The sequence below is a fragment of the Mastacembelus armatus genome, chromosome 24 (genome assembly GCF_900324485.2).
Source record: "Mastacembelus armatus chromosome 24, fMasArm1.2, whole genome shotgun sequence".
Classification (NCBI taxonomy): domain Eukaryota; kingdom Metazoa; phylum Chordata; class Actinopteri; order Synbranchiformes; family Mastacembelidae; genus Mastacembelus; species Mastacembelus armatus.
The window spans coordinates 1,268,570-1,286,585 of NC_046656.1; the positions used below are offsets into that span (position 1 = coordinate 1,268,570).

General features: G+C 42.6%; 1 long non-coding RNA gene across 1 annotated transcript; it reads right to left on the minus strand.

The window, feature by feature from the left end:
* Positions 1-15,524: 15,524 nt before the first annotated feature.
* Positions 15,525-17,390, minus strand: LOC117152630 (uncharacterized). The gene is made up of 3 exons (XR_004463045.1): positions 17,295-17,390; positions 15,937-15,985; positions 15,525-15,628 (listed from the first exon to the last, which is right to left on the minus strand). It is a non-coding gene; the product is annotated as an uncharacterized LOC117152630 (long non-coding RNA).
* Between the last annotated feature and the right edge of the window lie 626 nt (positions 17,391-18,016).

Below are 18,016 nucleotides of genomic sequence, written 5' to 3' on the forward strand. Positions count from 1 at the left end.
CTCATCCAACGGTTGTTTTGCCACAACAATTTTGGAGATTCCACGGAGATCTGTCAAGTGGTCGTTGGGGAAGACGGGTACAGGGATAGTCGACACCCGAAGCATCAATCTTCAGCCTTAACCTCCGCTGATGAACAGCGTAGAGATGGAGGACTGTGTGCGTCTGCCCTGATCGCCACTGCCAGATCTTCGAGCTCAAAAAAAAATTTATCTTACTGGGTGAGTTGTAAAGAGACATAAATTGATAAAATGGGATTCATAATTAGACTGAAATATTATTCAATGTGAAAAAAAAACAACTGTTTTGTCACTACTTTTGTCCTGTTGGCGGAGACAATCGGACTCACGGTCAGTACTCCAAGTTGATTAGGTTGGGAACTTTCGATCTAAAGCTGATTGGGTCAGGGACTCAGGGGTTAGGAATTAGAGCACAGGTCTAAACAGCCGTAGACTTAAATAAGGGCTTCGGAACCTCCGGCTGGTGTCTACTCGATCCTAGACGTAAGAGTCCGGGACTCAGGATCGTCTCCGCAGATAGTCTGTGTTGAGGTACTTTTAGTCCATCAGGGATGGGACAAACTGAAAGTAGGAGACCCACAAATTGTCAGGTTTCGGGGAAACGGATATAAGTTTCGGACCAAAGATACGCCCACTCAGGTACTTATGGTTCCACTCAGGACTTTATTAAACTGGCTTAGGCAAAACAAGAACAAAACTCAAGGCAAAACGGGGACAGGTCTAGGCAGGGTAACTAGGACAAAAAAAAACATGAACAGGACACAAGGAAACAAGGCACGAGGGTCTATGTGAAAACATGAACCTAGGACAATGACATGGACACGAGAGCACAAGGCATGAAGGTCTGGGTCACACACACTACTTGGGAGACGCACCAGACCACAAGAGAACAAGAACACAACAAGGGAGTTATAACATGAGGTAGTCTGGGTCACACACAACTGGGGAGACGCACCAGACTACGAGGAAACATGAACATAGAGACGGGGTCGGGACATGAGGTAGACTGGGTCACACACACACAGAGGGAGATGCACCAGCCTACACTGAGAACAGAAACATAGACACTAGGTTAACAGGGCTAGAAGGTCTGGGTCACACACAACTAAGGAGACGCACCAGACACTCAGGGAAACAAGGAGCAAGGCTACAGGAAGTCAGGGCGTGAAAACACAAGGACAAAGAACAAGACACTAGACAGCGACACAAGAACAGGGGACATGGGAAGAGAACAGAAAACAAAATGAAGGAGGCAGAATACTTAACTTAAACTGTGGGAACAAAGGTAGTCCAGAATCAAAACTCCAAAAGAAACAAGTGTATCAAACAGGCTCAAACGATGTCTTGGCAGGAACTCTGAATAAAACATAACAGACAACCCGGCAACTAAAACAAGGAACAACCAAGGTATATAAAGGCCGGGCACAAAACAAGAAACAGGTGAAAGCAATCAACTAATTAGGTCAACGTAAAGGAAACAGAAATAACCAAAAACCAGTTCCTGTCAGGATCCTCCAAAATAAAAGAAAACGGAAGTCCAGCGAAATGGATCCTGACACAAATATGGGTCAGCGTGGTCCGATAGTCGATATATCATGAGGGGCAAATATGGTGACAAAGCGTGACAAAAGGCTCAAAATCCTCAAATGTGTCTTTAACTTCAGATGCTAAAGATGAAAGGAGAGAGAATATATCACAGCAGATTACACAACTCCCAAATACTCCCAGTGTCTCTTGTCTCTATCCTCAGATTAACACGGCTCTGAGGTTGGGGGTCCACAGGGTCCACAACTGGTTTTCAGGGCATGGACTGAGGATGATGTTCAGGCATCAGCAAGTCATCCTCCTTCTCCAACGAATTCAGGTGAAAAGTTTTCATATCACCTGGGAGTATTCTGCCAGGAGTTCCAATCCTGAAATTGCAGACGTTGTGCGTCTAACCTGCATTGGATTGAACAAGGGAGCACGTCTGGACAAGGTGCGAAGACATGCAGTTCATGCTGAAGAACATGGTCAGAGACAGAGAAAGGAGCTTCATTTGCCTTCAGTGACAATATTGCATTCTGCAACTAACCAAAACTACTACAAGCGAGAGGGGGGACGTAGAGGTCGTGGGCAACGCAAAGGCAACTTCAAGAATGCAAATACAGATAACAGAAGGAGCAAGGATGTCTGTTTCTGGTGTGGAAAAGTGGGACTAGAGACTGCAACTCCACATTGGGAAGATGCCCACACTGCCAAGGAACTGGACATCGTGCAGCTGAATGTCCAGTTGCACCTCAGGGTAACTGACGGCAGGACAACAGGCTAGAGGACCGGCCACAGCGACCAGGTACAGAGGAGGGAGGTAAGAGCACTGACACACACTGCAATGAAGACACGCTTACACTCACATACACTGATATGCCACTAAAAGCTAACTTCAATGAAGAATGCTTGCCTGCAATTGATTCAGAAATGTTGTCACAGTGTATACAGGCATTGGAGGAAAAGATTAAGCCTGAGCAAGGAACTTATGTGCATTATGAAAATGACAGTCTTCACAGACTTCCAGAGCTTGTGTTAAAGGTTAATGGGGAAGATTTAAGTTTTCTTGTTGATAGTGGAGCTACAAGATCAATCATAAGAGCTTCTGCATTGTCAGTCCCTCCAACAATGACGGGAAATTACATTTACAGTATTGGTTCTTCTGGCCAGACGGTAAAAGAGTATTTGACTAAACCGTTAACATGTGTACACATGTGACTTTGGGTCACATTTTCAAGCATGCTTTTATGTTATCACCTTTGTGCCCTATAAATTTACTAGGGAGAGATTTGATGATTAAATTAGGCATTTCTTTAATTTCAACACCAGAAGGTGTCCAAGTTGTGCACCGGTGATTGACACATATTACACATACACGTTCCAGAGAAAACCCATAGTATCAGTTGAATTACTTTAGAATTTCTGTTTTTTCTTTACCAGAAATGTATGACAAAATAAAGCTGTCCCCATACTCTGTTTGTGTCTCCTCTATATTATATGTTAAGTAGTTTTATATAAACACTCATAACTTGTAACTAACCATCTTTGACTACTAAATTTTATTTTTCTTTCTCTTTCAGTGACATGTATGTGGCAGTGCAGGCATTGTGTTGCAAAGATGAGTTGTAGGTACAAATTACTTAAACATTATAAATTACATCATTATTATGGAAGCAGCCATCATTCACTTTGTATATATTTATGTTGTCCATGCACATTTAAGACATGGGCTGGACTTAAAACCCACGTGTACAGAGATCATATATCTCATTTATCTCAGAAAGCTACAAGTTCATTTACTTTTCGATGTGAGTTATGTGAAAAAAATGGGATTATTCAAAATGCATATTTCAGTCAATTCTGGGATTTCCTCCTGTCTCCTGCTCTTGCACCTACATTGTGTTGTTCATGTGCCTTTCTTGTATTTTACACCACAAGACACAGACCATGAGCCAAACAGTGCCATGGAGCAGCCTGTGATGGGAGTGTACGTCATCCTAAAGGAGGGTGCACTGCCTGACAATGACCCACATGACATCGGTGTGATGTTTGAACACACAGTCATCAGTGGCTTGGGGAGCATTGCATTGGCTTCTGTTCTGCTATTTGGACTCATATACTCTTTCAATCTAACCTACCCACCAGAGCTGAAATGCACTTTTGAAGTCCTGCAGAAGATCTTTCTGAATCTTAATGGGCAACGGATGTCATCCAAGGCACAGTTCCTCTAAAGCAAGCTTTTGAAATAAGTGTTCTTGGACAAGTGTATCAGTCTAGTCTGGCAAATGCACTTTTGGAGTTGTACAAAAGATCTTTCCTTATCCTTATGTAAATGGACAGATGTTGTTATTCATGGCACAGTTGCTCAAAAATAAGCTTCTGGAGTAAGTAAGTCAGCTTGAACAAGACGTCAAGTAAATGTCTAGGTATTTGTTTGTATTCCCCTAGTGTATATTTTTCCTCACCATATTGACAGTATAAGTCTTGGATATAGAACTTTTTTGTTTTGTTAATTGAGTATCACTACAATAACAGTGCTTTACCGCACGGACAACTGTGACTGAAACAGTTGTTATACACTTGTTGCAAATAATTTGAGTGGAGCGGTCATTCTCAAAATTAATACATTGATTATTTTTGATTCAGTTAAATAAAATAACTACACCGGTGAGTGGTGTTAGAATAAGGGCATTGTAAATTGCTAACTGTGTTATGAGAATTGTCATTTTGCAGATAGATTTATGTAAAGGGTGCAACCAGGCATATCACAGTCAAGGATGTTCTCTGTTTTTCTGTGCAAATCACCAAGACATGTAAAGATATGGATGTGAACTCTGTATGAACTTTGAAGTCAACCTATGTTTCAACTTTCCCCTGTTGTGTAAAGTGAGACGGTGCCTGGAACCCATGTAACCACCTCCAGATATAAATTAAAGTGTTCTGAGCGGGCTCGGGGCTGCAGCCGGAGATAAGCAACAAGTTTGCATCTCCTAACAGTCACGAGCTCAACCTAGAACAAAGAAAAGAAAGTCTCTGTTTAAATGTTTGACTAGAACCAACATTTATTGGTGTTTCCGCCCGGTTTCCAATACAGCATCAACGGTGAAGAGGAGGACGAGGACGCTGGAAAACTGCGCGCAGTCGGTCCCATAGGGGATCGAGGAAAATCCACCCTCGTGAATTCGACGGGAGGTCGGTGTCTACTCGCCTGAAAAGATCCTCTTCACTTCTGCTGCTTGACGGAGGCCGGACAAGAGACGTTTCTGCAGAAATAGGTGAGCTGCGTTGACTTCTATGTCTGGGACATAGCAGTGTCAGGGACACTAGAAAGCAGCTGCAGAGTTCGTCAGGGACGAAACCTATGTCAGGGACATAGCAGTGTCAGGGACACTAGAGAGCAGCTGCAGAGTTCGTCAGGGACGAAACCTATGTCAGGGACATAGCAGTGTCAGGGACACTAGAGAGCAGCTGTAAGTTCGTCAGGGACGAAACCTATGTCAGGGACATAGCAGTGTCAGGGACACTAGAGAGCAGCTGCAGAGTTCGTCAGGGACGAAACCTATGTCAGGGACATAGCAGTGTCAGGGACACTAGAGAGCAGCTGTAAGTTCGTCAGGGACGAAACCTATGTCAGGGACATAGCAGTGTCAGGGACACTTGAGAGCAGCTGCAGAGTTCGTCAGGGACGAAACCTATGTCAGGGACATAGCAGTGTCAGGGACACTAGAGAGCAGCTGCAGAGTTCGTCAGGGACGAAACCTATGTCAGGGACATAGCAGTGTCAGGGACACTTGAAAAGTAAAAGCGCTATTCGTCAGGGACGAAAAGAAAGTATCAGGGATACTGAAACACGTGTGAGTGAATGAGAGCGTGTGAGTGAATGAGAGCGTGTGACTGATGGTAGTTGACGGACTATTGTCGGCTGAATAGAGCAGTGTCACTACCTATTAAAACTGTGTATTTTGTTGGGCACAAGTAAAAATTGAGAAGTTGAGTGTGGTGGACGGCTGTATCCGCAGGTAATTAGTACCTGTAGAAGCTTGATACAGTGGACGATCCCCGCGCTGTTGTGACTGATCGTTTGCTTGTGCCAAAGTTGCAACTATGGGAAAGGGGAACAGTAAACCCCAATTAATGGGGGATCCTAAATTTATGAACACTTATTCTCCCGGATCAGCGAGATATTTAGGAGAATGGAAGAAAAAGTATGAGTTTCCTGGAAAGTTGGAAACCTGCGCATGCGATAAATTGGTAACTCAGTTAAAAGCAGAAATGGCCATAGTAGAACCTAGGAAAATTGATAAATTTAAATTGCAGCTCATTGAGGCAGTAAAGTGGCAAGAGCAAGCTGAGAAGAGAAGGCAGAAGAGAAGAGATAAAAAGTCCCTCATAGCAGCCCTCCAAGAGGATCCAGCTGATTTTGTAGGGCGTCCACAAGCATTAATTCAACAAGAAGAAGCAGCGGCTGCGGCTGCTACGGCTGCTGCAGCGGCTGCCGCACCTGTGACGGGGGCAGCAAGGACAGCAGCGGCCCCGCCTCCTACGGCTGGACCTGCTCTAATCAGTCCTAGTCACACTAGATCAGGAAATCTGTATGGTCCTTTAAGTGATGAGGTCCAAGGACTGGCAGAGGCTATGTCAAAATTAAGTCCGTTTAGGGACCTCCAGGGTGATGGGTCAAGGATGGGGCCCCGTCCTGATCCGCCGCCCTGGCCACCATTGACTGACCCAGCCAGCATCTTTCCAGCCATAGAAGTGCCTAACCCTCATTTTGGAGTAGGGAATGATAACAGGCCCCTTCTCCTGGTAAGGAGACCGTGGTCTTGTAAGGAGCTAGAGGATGCAGTAAAAGGGCTAGGGGACCCCTTCGCTAATGTTCGTCAATGGATTGTAAATCTGCAACAACTTAGACAAACTTACAATTTGGACGGGCAGGAGATTGACTCAGTGTGCAGGAAAGCTTTAGGACACAGATATGGAGGAGTGAGGGGAGGATATACAGGGCGGACTCCAGGGGGGGAGGTTTTGGCCCCCGGAGATCCAGTTTTAGACAACCAAGTTGCATTACTGACAGATAGAGTAAAAAATGCATTTGTTAAACCTCCTGATTACCAAGCTATTGCCCAATGTAAACAGAAAGAAGGTGAGGATGTGCAGGACTATAGAGGACGGCTAGAGGAAGTGTTTAAAGCAAACAGTGGTTTGGATCCCTCTGACACTGTCGCTTCCCCCTATCAGCAACAACTGAAACAGGCCTTGCTGAGTGGGTTTCTTCCGTCCATCACTCACCACATCCGAAAGCTAAATATTAATACACCCACAGATGGAGTGACTCAAATAATGAATTATGCACAGCATGCCCAAGACTTACAGAAGCATAAATCAGAACAACAATCAAAAGCTGCCGTGTTTGCACTACTGGATGTCATGGGTGACAGGGGAGGAGGAGGTCCTTCACAGTACAACAGGAGAGGATTCAGAGGAAGAGGCAGAGGTAGAGGGAGCTCAGGAAGAGGTTCTGGAAATAGGAAATGGAAGGATGATGTATGCTATAATTGCGGTAGACCAGGACACTTTGCCCGTGATTGTGATGAGCAGAACCAGAGCTCAGGGAGAGATGAAGGCAGACGATCAGAAGAGTATAGGAGACCAGGACCCTTTAACCCCCAAGCATGACTAGGCCCTACTGTAGATGAAATGCTGGACCTTGAAGAAATTGTAGACACTTATTATAATTCAGAAGGGAATAAGGTAATGCCCATTAGAATGCTAAAAATTAATGGAGTGAAAATAAAGTTTTTGTGTGACACAGGAGCAGACAGAACAGTCTTGAGGGATAAAGTTCCTGGCGTGACAAGAGGTGATAAAAATATTTTTGTAAAATCAGCAAATGGACAGGTCACCCCTTGCAGTTTCTCCCAAAGTTTTGTGATTGAGGATGAGGCATCTGGCTTTCAGGAAAAGGTAATGGCAGTTTTGTGTCCTAACTGTCCTGTGAATTTATTGGGCAGAGATCTGTTGAGTAAGTTAAAAATATCCCTAGTGCCTACTACAAACGGGATGGCAGCCATAGGCCCGGGGGAGGAGATCCCCTCTTATGTAGTGCTGAAACAAGGGGCACCACATTACTGGTGGTCCCTAGATCTGCCCATGCCTGACCCTGGACGCACAGGAGAGCAGCTCCTGCGCCTGCTGCCTGATCCTCAACCACCACACACAGAAAGCCTCTCCCCAGAGCAGATGCATGTCACCCTCTATTATAAACACACCCCAGGTCCAGATTTTGACTATGTACGGAAGTTTGAGAAGTTAGGGCCACAGAGAATAACACTTAAGACCCTTTATACTGATAGGAAAGGAAAGGCAGTCTGCTCTGTTAGTCTTCCTCCAGAAGCTAAGCGCCTCTTGATGGGATGGTCACCTAATCCTCACTTGTCAGTGTCTAAGACGAATGACATGCACTGGGAGGAGTTAAAGCAGTTTTTGAATAAAGCTGAGAGTATTTGTGATTGGCATGGAGAAGAAGGAGGCTGGTTTAGTAATAGTGTGGGAAGCTGTTTTTACAAAAACTTAAATTGGGTTGTGACGGCCACTCCCCGTGCTCACATGGGGGAGGATGACCGAGAATGAGTGTTACTTCTGGAGGAGTTAGATCCGTGTTTGGCTGAGGTGCCTGACAGTTTCTGGTCTCGAAGCAAAACTGATGTAGGCCTAATGACTACAGCTCCAGAAGTTATTATTAAGGCCAAATCTGATTATAGACCTAGGATAAAGCAGTATCCCCTTAAACCAGACGCCCTTCAGGGAATCAGGCCTGTGGTACAAGAGATGCTTGATGCAGGGATCCTGGTGAGGGCACCAGAGGCTCAGTGTAACACCCCAATATTCCCAGTGAAAAAAGCTGATGGGAGGAGTTGGAGGATGATTCAAGACTTAAGGGAAGTAAATAAAGCAGTTGAAAGTAGGGCCCCATGTGTCCCAGATCCTCACACTTTGTTGAACCATATAAAACCTGAGATGAAGTGGTTCACGGTTGTGGATCTTAGTAATGCTTTTTTCTCTATCCCAGTACATCCGGACTCACAGGGATGGTTTGGGTTCACCTTTGAGGGAAAGAAACTCACCTACACCAGGTTGCCACAGGGTTATGTTGATAGCCCCACTATATTTGTATCAGAATTGGAAAATTGCCTATCTACATTCCATGTGCCCTCACATAGCCAAATTTTGACCTATGTGGATGATATTTTAATTACATCAGACACTCAGCAGCATAACAAAGACACGGCGATAGCACTGTTCAAACATTTAGAAAGAACAGGTAACAAAGCATCTCCAAAAAAGCTACAGTGGGCTACTTCTGAAGTTGTATTCCTGGGTCATAAATTAACACCAGAAGGCAGAGCCCTGACTGAATCCAGGAAAGCAGCTATTCAACAAGCTTGTAAGCCTATCACTAAGCAACAGATGATGCAATTCTTAGGACTGTGTAACTACTGTCGACAGTGGATTCCACATTATGCTCAAGTAACACAACCACTGTTAGACTTGATTTATGAAACACCGATGGCCATGAAGCAGGAAATAAAGTGGACTCCAGAAGGTGAGAAGGCTTTCTGTGAGTTAAAAGCACAGTTAGTGACCACACCTGTCTTGAGTCTCCCAGATTATAGTAAACCCTTTGTTCAAACTGTGGATTGTAAAGGGAAGTTCATGACTTCGGTGCTAACTCAGTTGTCAGGAGGGAAGCAGAAGCCAGTAGCCTATTATTCTAAGAGGCTGGATCCTGTGGCTTGTGCTTTGCCTGCCTGTGTCAGAGCTGTGTGTGCCGCTGCAATGGCAGTGCAAGCCTCCGCAGAAGTAATACTTTTCCATTCACTTACATTGCTAGTCCCACACTCAGTTGACTTACTTCTGACAGAAACTAAAATGTCATTTTTGTCACCGGCTAGACATCTGTCAGTCATGGCGCTCCTAATGTCCCAGCCACATTTGACTATAAAAAGATGCTCTGCACTCAATCCATCTACATTATTACCCACAGCTGAGGAAGGCACACCACACTGTTGTATTACAAACACTGAGGAGACATGTAAACCCCGTAGTGATTTAAAAGATGTAGCCTTAGCTGAAGGGGACGTGTGGTTTGTAGATGGTTCTTGTTTTAAAAATGACAAAGGAGAAAATATGTGTGGGTTCGCAGTAGTGTCACAACAGGATGTCTGTGCAGCAGGTCAACTTCCTTCACATTTCTCAGCACAGGCTGCAGAAATAATAGCCTTAACGCAAGCATGTCGGCTAGCAGAGGGGAAGAGTGTTACAATTTATACAGACAGCCAGTATGCTTTTTCAACTCTTCATTTCTTTGCTGCACAATGGGCTCGCAGAGGAATGAAGACAGCTGGAGGACAGTCAGTTAGACATGCTCCACTCTTGCAGGAGTTATTACAAGCTGTCATGTTACCAAAACAACTTGCGGTCTGTAAATGTGCCGCACATACGAGGAAATTAGATCCAATCTCTAAAGGAAACAATAGAGCGGATGCTATAGCAAAAGCAGCGGCGCAGGGACAGTTTGGAAAATGTAACCTGTACCTCATGGAAGAAGTGAAACAGCCTATAGATCATGAAGTACTTTCAGACATGCAGAAAAGAGCTCCACCGGCTGAACAGCAACTTTGGCTCAAAGGAGGAGCCATAATTGAGCAAGATCTTTTTAAGATTAAAGACAAACTTTGCCTGCCTAGAAGTCTCTATCATACGGCAGCTATTTTGACGCATGGGCCTTGCCATGTGTCAACAGGAGGGATGGTATATGCAGTGGAGAAGTATTTTCATGCACCAGGTTTTAATAACTACTCAAAAAATTTTTGTAAATCCTGTTTGACTTGCTGTAAGCATAACCCACAGGGAAATCTCAGACCAAAGAGAGGGAGATTCCCCAATCCGGACTATCCATTCCAAGTTATTCACATGGATTTTATAGAGTTGTCACAATGTCAGACATACAAGTATTGTCTTGTTTTGATAGATGCATACTCTAAGTGGGTTGAGATTGTGCCCAGCAAAAGTGCTGATGCACTAACAGTGGCCAAAGCGCTGTGTAAATGTATAATCCCGGATCATGGAATCCCACAGCGAGTCTACAGTGATAATGGTCCACATTTTGTAAATGAAGTAGTTACGCAGATGTCTAAACATCTGGGGATTGAATTGAAAAACCACTGTTCATACCATCCCCAAAGTGCAGGCCTGGTAGAAAGAACTAATGGCACTATAAAGATGAGACTGAGGAAAACTATGGAGCAAACGGGAAGAACATGGGTGGAATGTCTCCCCCTGGTGAAAATGTATATGAGGGTCACGCCAACAGACAGAGGCCTGACCCCATTTGAAATCCTTTATGGAAGACCTTTTACACTTCCCATTTGTGAAAATGTGTGTGAAAAACCTCAAGGAGAAACTACTTTAGCTGAATGGATGAGCAAGATGTTGCAGACTAGAGAAGTCATGAGTGCAAATAATCTGCCAAGAGATGTTTTGTCTCCACAGGTGCAGAGAGTCAAACCTGGTGACCAAGTCCTGATAAAGGTCATCAAGAGGAAGACCTGGTCCACTCCCAAGTGGGAGGGGCCCTACACAGTGATCCTGACCACTCCCACTGCAGTGAAGATTCAGGAGAGACCTACGTGGATTCACCAGAGCCACTGCAAGATACTACAGCCACTAGGAGCCGAGTAAGGTGGAAGTCAGCCGGTATCAAAACCCTTGGCTGCTGAAGAGACCATCTGATCCTTACTCCCAGCTATGGCTCTCCATCGGCTGATTCTGTGTCTAGGGACACTAAGTATTGTCTGTTATGCAAGCACAGAGGTGACTGTAAAAACCACTTGCTCCAAACAAAGGGGTTATCAATTCGGCATACAGGTATGCTTACCGTTGAATAGCTCAGCTGTAATTACAATTCCATTCCACGCCCTAGTGAACACAAAAACAGGTTCAAAGGGGGAGCAGTATAGGGCTTATTATTGGTATCTGACAAATGATCCACAGGACACAAGCTGGTCGACCCTAGTGGCCGATCAGGGTAATCGATGGACCCCATCATGGGGCACCACACGGTATGCTAAACATCAAAAACAGTTATTTAAGTTGACAACGACAAATGATGGCCTCAGTTTAATGGTTAACCTTACAACAAAGTCATTGTGGCCCCCAGGAGTAAAAACTCAAGGTGCAGGAGAACGAGGGGATTGTTGGGGATTTAGGCTGTGGGCCCATGCAGCTGGCACAGACCCTTGGTTTACTCTTATCATATGTGCTGAAAATCGCACTATTACTAACCTCATAGAGCCACAAGTGAGCCCCACAACAAAAAGAAAAGGAATCCAAGTACGGAACCTAAATAACATGACTACTGATGATTGGCTTCACGTAATGACTGGAGTGAGCCAGAGTACAAATAACTGGTTATTGTTGGCAGAGGAAGCGGCAAATACAACCAAGGGTGACTGCGTGGTTTGCATGGGTTCACGGCCACTCCTTAGAGTAGCAGCTGCACCACATATGGGAAATTGTACTTTAGAGCTTCTACAAAGTTCCAGTTCTTCATCAACTTGTTCCAGCTGGGATAATGTTTTTCCTGTCACACAGAGAACCAAAAGCGCCCCCCTCTTCAATTCTCAAGTGGCCCAACAGAACTTTACATGTATAAGGTTAACAGGTATTAATCAAGTGGGGAATGTAAGTGCCCACTGGTGCAATGAAATACATAACATAACTGTCCCCAGTCATCTATTGGTGCCTAGGGGAGATTTATGGTTATGGTGCGGAGGTAAGAGCATCTATGATGTTTTTCCACGGAACGCATCAGGAATATGTGCATTGATTAATTTAATGTTGCCTGCAGTTGTACTTGAATATAATGACGCCTCTTTTGTACATGCCTATCTTGAAGCTAATCGTGACTGGTTCACAAAAAGAAGCATCAACATTCCAGGGCCAGATTCCACATATATTGATGCTATCGGAGTTCCAAGGGGGGTACCTGATGAGTATAAGTTAGTAGATCAAGTAGCAGCGGGGTTTGAGTCCTTTTTGTTCTGGTGGAGCACCATAAATAAGAATGTGGACCGTATCAACTATGTGCATTACAATGTTCAGAGGTTGGCAAATTACACCACAAAAGGATTCATAGCAGTACGTGATCAACTACAGGCCACCTCACTGATGACCTTCCAAAACAGGTTGGCTGTGGACATGCTCCTGGCAGAGAAGGGCGGGGTATGTGCCATGTTCGGTGACATGTGTTGCACGTTTATCCCGAATAACACAGCTCCTGGAGGAGAACTGTCTGAGGTGGTTGAAGGATTAAGGACATTGAGTAAGAAAATGAAAGAACATTCAGGAGTGGACACCTCAATATGGGACCGATGGTTAACTGTGTTTGGGAAATACAAAGCTTTGGTGGTTTCAGTTCTGACCTCTGTAGCAGTGTTCTGTGCTGTTTTAGTTTTGTGTGGGTGTTGCTGTATCCCCTGTATTCGCTCCCTGGTCGAACGCCTAATACAGCGAGCGTTGGGCCCGGTGGAGAAACAGGTGGATCAGCTGTACCCTCTCCTCATAGCCATGGACCACTCTGATGAAGACGATGATGAACAGGTTGTGTAAATATTGATTATGTGTAACTGTTTGTGCTCTGATAGAGGACCAGAGGTGGTCGCCCAGGAGCCTGGGGGCCGGTTGGGAATTTTTCCTTTACAGAAGGTTTTCGCCCAACCCCTCACAGAGCCTTGCTTCTCCAAATCTTGTTTAGTCATAATGACGAGTTTCCAGAAAATCCCAAAAGGAAGATGGAAAACTCTGATACTATGGTGAAAATGACAAACAGGAGGGAAATGTTAGAATAAGGGCATTGTAAATTGCTAACTGTGTTATGAGAATTGTCATTTTGCAGATAGATTTATGTAAAGGGTGCAACCAGGCATATCACAGTCAAGGATGTTCTCTGTTTTTCTGTGCAAATCACCAAGACATGTAAAGATATGGATGTGAACTCTGTATGAACTTTGAAGTCAACCTATGTTTCAACTTTCCCCTGTTGTGTAAAGTGAGACGGTGCCTGGAACCCATGTAACCACCTCCAGATATAAATTAAAGTGTTCTGAGCGGGCTCGGGGCTGCAGCCGGAGATAAGCAACAAGTTTGCATCTCCTAACAGTCACGAGCTCAACCTAGAACAAAGAAAAGAAAGTCTCTGTTTAAATGTTTGACTAGAACCAACAAGTGGGTTATAAAGATATTTTTGAGGTGGTATCATCATGGCAATGTGCTCATTTTTAAGCACCTTTTTTCACCTTTTTTTTTTTCTAAACAGTATTTCAGATTTTTTTTTTTTTTTTTTGCATTGCTTGTCTTTTGTTTTGAAAAAACTGAGGGGAATTTTTTTTTGCACTCAAGTACTTTGCTGTAAGTTCATTTTTATTCTAGGTCGAAGTTAAGCAATTTCAAAAAGGGTAGTGTTTAAATGTAAGACATTTTAAAAACTTGAAATGTAGTTATTGCTATACACAGTCTAGTGACATTGCTTTTAGACTCTTATTTCAGCAGCATTTAATGACATAATTGCACAACTTTTGCAGCACTTGTGCAGCGGCTTTGACAAAGCTCATGTTGCATGTTTTGTAGTGCCTGTCTGTATTGCACTTTTTGAATCAAACTGTTGTAAATTTGGTTGTTATTTGCTAAACTCCTATTCAGCCCTCTCAACTGTTTAATAACTTGAAATTTCAATAAATCATCCCCCCTTAGAACAGAAAGGGTAACAATAGTGACAATTTGCATGGTCAGGTTGTCTTAATTTGTGGCCTAAGAGAATAAGTAATAACAATCATAAATAGAGTGCGAGGGTTGAAGGGGAGAAATCAGTTTTAACTTGTATAAGCCAAATGTGAAAATAAAATGTTCAATTGTTAAATGCTCAATTGTTTTTCTGTTCTTATGTATATCAGTGGGCCTTGAGTCAACGAAAACAAATCTAACAACAACAAGATATTACATTTACCAAAGTTCAGTCAACAAAAATTATATTAGAAAAAACAGACTAGAAAGCAACTAGTTGATGTAACAAGTTGGAATTTTGTTCTATTGAAATGTTTTACTGATGTAGAGAGAGTTACAATGAATTGGATTGGACTAAGGAAAAACAAACATTTGGATTCAATAAAATGCAAATGAATTAGATTTACACATTAAAATGATATTATATCCGCAAATGTATATTGTGTTCATATAACATGTTCAAAACAAACTTAAGTTTATTTGATTTGATTTGATGCAGAATGGGTGCTACGATTAAATTACGTTCATTCAACAAAAAAATTTTTCAGTGTATTACAACCAAACCTTAAGAGTTTGTTGCTGAATGTTTACATATTGTGTTAATGTGTTCATATTGAGGGGCCATAATCCTCTTATCTCAAGCTTTGTGTCTAATAGATAAACATGCTGCCATGACATGTTGAATCAGTGTAAAGAAAAAACGAGTCACTGTTTGGAAGCACTGGCCCAGTCACAAATGGTGAACATGCTGGGAAGACTTTGGTCTTGCATTTGTATAAAGTCAGTCTGAGTTCTGTTATGAAACAAATAGTCTTAACATTAATACATGTAGTGATAATGAAAAAACGAAATATGTGTTTCATGCAGGTGACATATTAGGCCAAGAAATAACAAATTCACTTGTTGTACTGTGACATTGTTTAAACTAATGCAACCATCCATCCATCTTCTTCCGCTTATCCGGGGCCGGGTTGCGGGGGCAGTAGCCGAATCAGGGATACCCAGACTTCCTTCTCCCTGGACACTTCCTCCAGCTCTTCCGGGGGGACACCGAGGCGTTCCCAGGCCAGCCGGGTGACATAGTCCCTCCAGCGTGTCCTGGGTCTTCCCCGGGGCCTCCTCCCGGTGGGACATGCCCACCGATGTCATGTGGGTCATTGTCAGGCAGTGCACCCTCCTTTAGGATGACGTACACTCCCATCACAGGCTGCTCCATGGCACTGTTTGGCTCATGGTCTGTGTCCTGTGGTGTAAAATACAAGAAAGGCACATGAACAACACAATGCAGGTGCAAGAGCAGGAGACAGGAGGAAATCCCAGAATTGACTGAAATATGCATTTTGAATAATCCCATTTTTTTCACATAACTCACATCGAAAAGTAAATGAACTTGTAGCTTTCTGAGATAAATGAGATATATGATCTCTGTACACGTGGGTTTGAAGTCCAGCCCATGTCTTAAATGTGCATGGACAACATAAATATATACAAAGTGAATGATGGCTGCTTCCATAATAATGATGTAGTTTATAATGTTTAAGTAATTTGTACCTACAACTCTCCTTTGCAACACAATGCCTGCACTGCCACATACATGTCACTGAAAGAGAAAGAAAAATAAAATTTAGTAGTCAAAGATGGTTAGTTACAAGTTATGAGTGTTTATATAAAACTACTTAACATATAATATAGAGGAGACACAAACAGAGTATGGGGACAGCTTTATTTTGTCATACATTTCTGGTAAAGAAAAAACAGAAATTCTAAAGTAATTCAACTGATACTTCCTCTGTGAAAGGGTCAAAAGAGTGTAAAAGTAAAGAAAAGGTGAATTTAACTCTGCAACTATTTAATTCTTCATGAAGAAAACAGGAAAACACACTAAGCAGTATTTCTTTGATTTCAAAGAGTCTGATTTCAAAAATTGGGTCAAATACCAAGAGAAAGATAATGTGCTAATGTAATGTTACTTACACAGAAGAAAAGAAAAAACACTGTGGGACACTATGTTTCAAACTTACTGCTAGTAGCTGAATGTTATGTAAAATAAAAATAGAGACTGTAGACATTGTGTCCTTACTGATTCAAGTTTTTTCACTATTGACTGTGTGTTGAATTTATCATTATTTTCCCTGCATAGAACAGTGCATAGTTTCAAACAAATAACTTAACTTTCAGCTATTTTCAATCGAAAGATATTTGACTGCTTCAGTATATGGCTGGCTGAATTGCATCTTTGGATTGACAGTTAAAATTTTAATATGGTATTCAACAAGTTTTATAGTGTTTGTGGTATCTTGTAAACCTGACAACAGTGTTTCTGCAACAAAAACGTTTTTATGTTATATATGGTTGCACCATTCTAACATACAGGCCAAAGTTAGTCTGGCGATTAACAACAACAATACAAACATTGTGGCACACCAAGCGAATTTCTAATCGGCCTTTGAACGTTAGCTTGACTGAAAAGACTTTGGACATGATGTAAGTTTGGGAACTAAACACCAGCAATAGGCGTCAATGTACCCGGAGGATAGTCACAGACAGATAAGGCTAACTGTAAAACAAACTATCATTAACATACTACGTGCTGTGTTCAAGTCTGCTTGTCCCCTTTCCCCAGATGTTTCACTCGCGTTTCCCCCACAGTTGCGATTAAGGTTTAGATTTTGTTACTGTTAACGTTAGGCATAACAGAAATACCAGGAATTTAACGCTAGGTTGAACATATCAAAAGATGACTGGTTGAGTCAAGGAATACGGGTAAGTTAAGGTAATGAGAAACTTAATGACGGGAAGCAAATTCTGAAAAGTAGTCTGCCATGACACATCTCCAAAGTGTCTAGCTAATTGTATTAATCACCAATCCCACAATACTAATTACAAACAAATATACATTTATTACTTACCCTCATTATCAAGGATGCCAAACGATTAGACCCAGCGCGCCTGTCCTCCATAACCTCCTGAAATTCGAATCCCGCTCGTTTGGACCTGCGTATTTCTGGGGTGTTGAACATGTGCACTAGCTACTGATAGCAGAGTCACTGGTTTGATGCGATTCATTCAAACTAGATCAACAGGTGTTGATCTAATTCATCTGATTTTTTTTGGATTCATTTACAACTAACAAGAATGAATCATTTAACAAATGTAAACACATTATATTCTTATTATTCAAACATAATTCTGTCTTGCAAAGCAAAGATAGGCGTTAGTTGATTTTTTTCATGACTATAGTCATGATAACAATTTTATTATTCATTCAATCAACATTTTAAAAAACATACCGGACATGCAAGACCAAACTGTAAATGTTTAAGATACATGATCGGGAAGCATAGTTCACTTATCAAAAAGCTTCAGCACAATTGGCTAAGCATCTCCACTAGCTAAAGGATTAAAAAATGAGTCATTGATTTTTATTTTTTTTAGGGGAAACTGAGAGACACAGATAGTGAACAAATGTTTGCTGTGTTTGCGCCTGTGCTGGAAACCAGGCTGAAGACTTGCCCAGAGAGGGGCTCTAGGAGGTTGGCCAAGTGACTCAGGATAAAGCAGGCTGTGGTAAAGAGTGAACAGGAGAGTGTAAAGTGTAAGTGTATGTAGAGCACAAGAGACATACATAGTC